Source organism: Mus caroli, unplaced genomic scaffold, assembly GCF_978045245.1.
Source record: "Mus caroli unplaced genomic scaffold, Mus_caroli_1 scaffold_11, whole genome shotgun sequence".
Taxonomy (NCBI): Eukaryota; Metazoa; Chordata; class Mammalia; order Rodentia; family Muridae; genus Mus; species Mus caroli.
This window is the reverse complement of record NW_028227266.1, coordinates 18568018-18574017: the sequence shown is the minus strand read 5'-3', so window position 1 is coordinate 18574017 and position 6000 is coordinate 18568018.

Sequence of the window (6000 nt, the reverse complement as noted above, 5' to 3'; positions counted from 1 at the left end):
AAGTGCTGGGATTAAAGGTGTGTGCCACAACTGCTCCTTTAAAAAATATATATTTATAAAAAGTTTTTCAAAGCTGGGTGGTGGTGGTGCATACATACCTTTAATCTCAGCATTGTGGAGGCAGAGACAGGCAGATCTCTGTGAGTTCAAGGCCACCCTTGTCTACAGACTGAGTTCCAGGACAGCCAGGGCTATTACACAGAGAAACTCTGTCTGAAAATTTTTTTCTTTACTTATTTACTTATTCTTGTTGAGAAAGGTGCACTGTGATTGACAGAGCCTCTTTATGTGGAAGTCAGAGAACAACTTGTCGACAATCCTGACTAGGCAGAAGTTAGTCCTTTCCTTCCACCATGTGGGTCCCAGGAATCGAACTTTGGTCCTCAGGTTTAGATGCAAAAACCCTTACAAGCTGAGTCATTTCACTGCTCCCCTCTTTTTCCTCAGTATGCTGATGTACTGGCTATCTAAGGACAAGAGAGGGCTTGGCCCTTGCCCTCTAATGCTGCCATTGACTGGTCTTCCCTGATTGTATTTGTTCTACACCTTATTTGCATACTCACATGCAACCAATCAGGACCCATTCGGTCTTGATGACAAGGTGCCGAACCTCTGAGCTTTCAGACTTTTTTGTTGTGGATTGGTTCTAATACTATTTGTGTTAATTTGGCTCCCCAAATTACCCAGGAAAGGCACGCCTGCAAGACACTGAAGGTCCCTGGCCCCAGGTGGCTTTGATTGGTGAATAATGTTGCCGGTGGCCAATGGCTGGACAGAGAGATAGAGACTTTAGATTTCCGGGGCAAAGGAACCCCAGGAAGTAAAGGGGTTTTTTAGTACTGCCATGCCAAGGAAGCCGGAGGATCAGGCAAGAGAGCTGCAGAAGACAGAGTGACAATCGTGGAAGAGCTTGAGACCGCTGACTTGGAGGCCTTAGGGAAGGTTCCTGAGTCCCCCTCCCTGTCCAGCCAATTAATGTAAAGATCATCAAAACCATCAATCATTACCTGCCTAGTTGCTGCCCTCAAAAATTATATAAAAGGCTTATGATAGAAAGAGAAGGGGTTGCCTCTCCACTGGGTGCAGGATGAATGACCCCAGCGTGCTGGAAAAATAAACCTCTTGCTTTTGTATTGAACTCTGTTCTCGAGTCTCATTGCGGGTCTCCCGGTAGCTAAGGCTCACTTTGAGTCTTTTTTTTTTTTTAATTTTTAATATTTTTATTACATATTTTCCTCAATTACATTTCCAATGTTATCCCAAAAGTCCCCCATAGAGCCCCCCCACTTCCCTACCCACCCATTCCCATTCTTTTGGCCCTGGCATTCCCCTATATTGGGGCATATAAAGTTTGCAAGTCCAATGGGCCTCTCTTTCCATTGATGGCCGACTAGACCATCTTTCGATACATATGCAGCTAGAGACAAGAGCTCCGGGGTTCTGGTTAGTACATCATGTTGTTCCAACAATAGGGTTGCAGATCCCTTTAGCTCCTTGGGTACTTTCTCTAGCTTCTCCATTGGGAGCCCTGTGATACATCCAATAGCTGACTGTGAACATCCACTCCTGTGTTTGCTAGGCCCCGGCATCGTCTCACAAGAGACAGCTATATTTGGGTCCTTTCAGCAAAATCTTGCTAGTGTATGCAATGGTGTCAGCGTTTAGAAGCTGCTTATGGGATGGATCCCTGGATACGGCAGTCTCTAAATGGTCCATCCTTTCATCACAGCTACGAACTTTGTCTCTGTAACTCCTTCCCTGGGTGTTTTGTTCCCAATTCTAAGAAGGGGCACAGTGTCCACACTTTGGTCTTCATTCTTCTTGAGTTTCATGCGTTTAGCAAATTGTATCTCTTATCTTGGGTATCCTAAGTTTTGGGCTAATATCCACTGTTGCGGCCTGCCCGCAGTCCACAACACGAACGGTTCAACTGAGAATGGCAGTTCAGGCTGAAAAGAGAGGAATCTAGACGGGGCGGAAGAAAAGAATGGAGCCAGGACAACAAGTTCTGATCAAGGCTCAATTTTATTAATTCCAGACACTCAGTTTATAAAGGAAGGGGGAGGGAACCCAATTTCCCGCCAAGTAACTCAGGGTCCAGTAGCAGGACGAACACGTGTGTGCCTCCAGGCAGCAAAGGCAGGTTCCAGCAGTGGGCGTGGCAGGACGAATGAGCCGGTAGCTCCACCCTTGAGCAGGCAGGTTCCAGGCTGGGGGGAAGGGAGGCCACAATCCACTTATCAGTGAATACATATTGTGTGAGTTCTTTTGTGATTGTGTTACTTCACTCAAGATGATGCCCTCCAGGTCCATCCATTTGGCTAGGAATTTCATAAATTCATTCTTTTTAATAGCTGAGTAGTACTCCATTGTGTAAATGTACCATAATTTCTGTATCCATTCCTCTGTTGAGGGACATCTGGGTTCTTTCCAGCTTCTGGCTATTATAAATAGGGCTGCTATGAACATAGTGGAGCATGTGTCCTTTTTACCGGTTGGGACATCTTCTGGATATATGCCCAGGAGAGGTATTGCTGGATCCTCCGGTAGTACTATGTCCAATTTTCTGAGGAACCGCCAGACTGATTTCCAGAGTGGTTGTACAAGCTTGCAATCCCACCAACAATGGAGGAGTGTTCCTCTTTCTCCACATCCTCGCCAGCATCTGCTGTCACCTGAATTTTTGATCTTAGCCATTCTGACTGGTGTGAGGTGGAATCTCAGGGTTGTTTTGATTTGCATTTCCCTGATGATTAAGGATGTTGAACATTTTTTCATGTGCTTCTCTGCCATTCGGTATTCCTCAGGTGAGAATTCTTTGTTCAGTTCTGAGCCCCATTTTTTAATGGGGTTATTTGACTTTCTGGAGTCCACCTTCTTGAGTTCTTTTTTTTTTTTTTTTTTTTTTGGTTTTTCGAGACAGGGTTTCTCTTTATAGCTCTGGCTGTCCTGGAGCTCACTCTGTAGACCAGGCTGGCCTCGAACTCAGAAATCCGCCTGCCTCTGCCTCCCGAGTGCTGGGATTAAAGGCGTGCGCCACCACGCCCGGCTTTGAGTTCTTTATATATATTGGATATTAGTCCCTTATCTGATTTAGGATAGGTGAAGATCCTTTCCCAATCTGTTGGTGGTTTTTTTGTCTTATTGATGGTGTCTTTAGCCTTGCAGAAGCTTTGCAGTTTCATGAGGTCCCACTTGTCAATTCTCGATCTTACAGCACAAGCCATTACCGTTCTATTCAGGAATTTTTCCCCTGTGTTCAAGGCTTTCCCCCACTTTCTCCTCTATATGTTTCAGTGTCTCTGGTTTTATGTGAAGTTCCTTGATCCACTTAAACTTGACCTTAGTACAAGGAGATAGGAATGGATCGATTCGCATTCTTCTACATGTTAACAACCAGTTGTGCCAGCACCATTTGTTGAAAATGCTGTCTTTCTTCCACTGGATGTTTTTAGCTCCCTTGTCGAAGATCAAGTGACCGTAGGTGTGTGGGTTCATTTCTGGGTCTTCAATTCTATTCCATTGGTCTATTTGTCTGTCACTATACCAGTACCATGCAGTTTTTATCACAATTGCTCTGTAGTAAAGCTTTAGGTCCGGCATGGTGATTCCACCAGAGGTTCTTTTATCCTTGAGAAGAGTTTTTGCTATCCTAGGTTTTTTGTTATTCCAGATGAATTTGCAGATTGCACTTTCTAATTCGTTGAAGAATTGAGTTGGAATTTTGATGGGGATTGCATTGAATCTGTAGATTGCTTTTGGCAAGATAGCCATTTTTATAATGTTGATCCTGCCAATCCATGAGCATGGGAGATCTTTCCATCTTCTGAGATCTTCTATAATTTCTTTCTTCAGAGACTTGAAGTTTTTATTATACAGATCTTTCACTTCCTTAGTTAGAGTCACGCCAAGATATTTTATATTATTTGTGCCTATTGAGAAGGGTGTTGTTTCCCTAATTTCTTTCTCAGCCTGTTTATTCTTTGTGTAGAGAAAGGCCATTGATTTGTTTGAGTTAATTTTATATCCAGCTACTTCACCGAAGCTGTTTATCAGGCTTAGGAGTTCTCTGGTGGAATTTTTAGGGTCACTTATATATACTATCATATCATCTGCAAAAAGTGATATTTTGACTTCATCTTTTCCAATTTGTATCCCTTTGATCTCCTTTTGTTGTCGAATTGCTCTGGCTAGGACTTCAAGTACAATGTTGAATAGGTATGGAGAAAGTGGACAGCCTTGTCTAGTCCCTGATTTTAGAGTGATTGCTTCAAGCTTCTCACCATTTACTTTGATGTTGGCTACTGGTTTGCTGTAGATTGCTTTTATCATGTTTAGGTATGGGCCTCACTTTGAGTCTTACAAGCCGAAGAAGAGTGGCCCCAAGGGGCATATTCACAATTGGGTCTGGAGTAACAGAGATGGAATCTAGATTTTAGTAAGTAATAATTCAGGAGTGGGGGCTGGTGAGATGGCTCAGTGGGTAAGAGCACCCAACTGCTCTTCCAAAGGTCCGAAGTTCAAATCCCAGCAACCACATGGTGGCTCACAACCATCCGTAACAAGATCTGACTCCCTCTTCTGGAGTGTCTGAAGACAGCTACAGTGTACTTACATATAATAAATAAATAAATCTTTAAAAAAAAAATAAGGTCCTGGAGGCAGAGGCAGGCGGATTTCTGAGTTTGAGGCCAGCCTGGTCTACAAAGTAAGTTCCAGGACAGCCAGAGCTACACAGAGAAACCCTGTCTCAAAAAAACAACAAAAAAAAGTCCTCTCTCTCTCTCTCTCTGTGTGTGTGTGTGTGTGTGTGTGTCTGTCTGTCTGTCTGTCTGTCTGTGAACCTACAACACTGGGGCAGTAGCAAGAATCATGCACACCCACCAGGGATCTACTACCACTACACATTTCAGATCTGATCTCTGAGCCTGACTACAGATGGGGATTCTCTCCTGCTGGATTAGGGAGTGGCTTGCTCCTTCCTGTCCCTAAACTTGCTAATGGCATCTACAATGGTCCCCGACTCCATATTTAAAGAGATAGCCAGTTTTCCTGTGTCCAAATGTGTGCTTGCCATACCTGCTTCAAGAATGGTGTAGGCAGGCAGGGGAGGGTGAACATATGAGAACTTTATTTTTGTTTTTTTTTGTTTTTTTGTTTTTTTTTTTGGTTTTTCGAGACAGGGTTTCTCTGTATAGCCCTGGCTGTCCTGGAACTCACTTTATAGACCAGGCTGGCCTCCAACTCAGAAATCTGCCTGCCTCTGCCTCCCGAGTGCTGGGACTAAAGGCGTGCGCCACCACGCCCCGGCGAGAACTTTATTTACATAGGAATAACAGTTCACACTGGATAGGGTCAGTGTACAGACATAACAGCCCAGACAAGAAAACAGAAGACCAGAACTTCCTGGTCCGCTGGGGGTGCCAAGCCAGATGGACAACATGTGGTGCAGCTCGGTACTCCAGTAAGCAGTCAGTAGCAACCAAGGGCAGCTCTTCCCATCTCATGGGGCAGGAAAGAGCAAGCCACTCCCCGATCCAGTAGGACTGACTCCCCATGTATGGCCAGGCTCATAGCCTCTGCACCTTGTGATCCTAATAGGTTACATGTGTGTATGGAAATGAGGTGTAAAACAAAAAACCAATCAGTAAAGACCTGACAAATGTGGCATCAAATGACAGGAGCCAAGCCCTCTCTTGGCTTTCTTGGGATTTTTTGTTTTGTTTTTGTTTTGTTTTGTTTTTTAAAGACTTATTTATTATATGTAATATAAAATTACATATAATTTTTTAAAGACTTATTTATTATATGTAAGTACACTGTAGTTGTCTTCAGACACTCCAGAAGGAGGCGCCAAATCTCGTTACGGATGGTTGTGAGCCACCATGTGGTTGCTGGGATTTCAACTCAGGACCTTCAGAAGAGCAGTTGGTGCTTTTAACCACTGAGCCATCTTTCCAGCCCCTCTCTTGGCTTTCTTATCGCAGCGAGTTCTCAGCC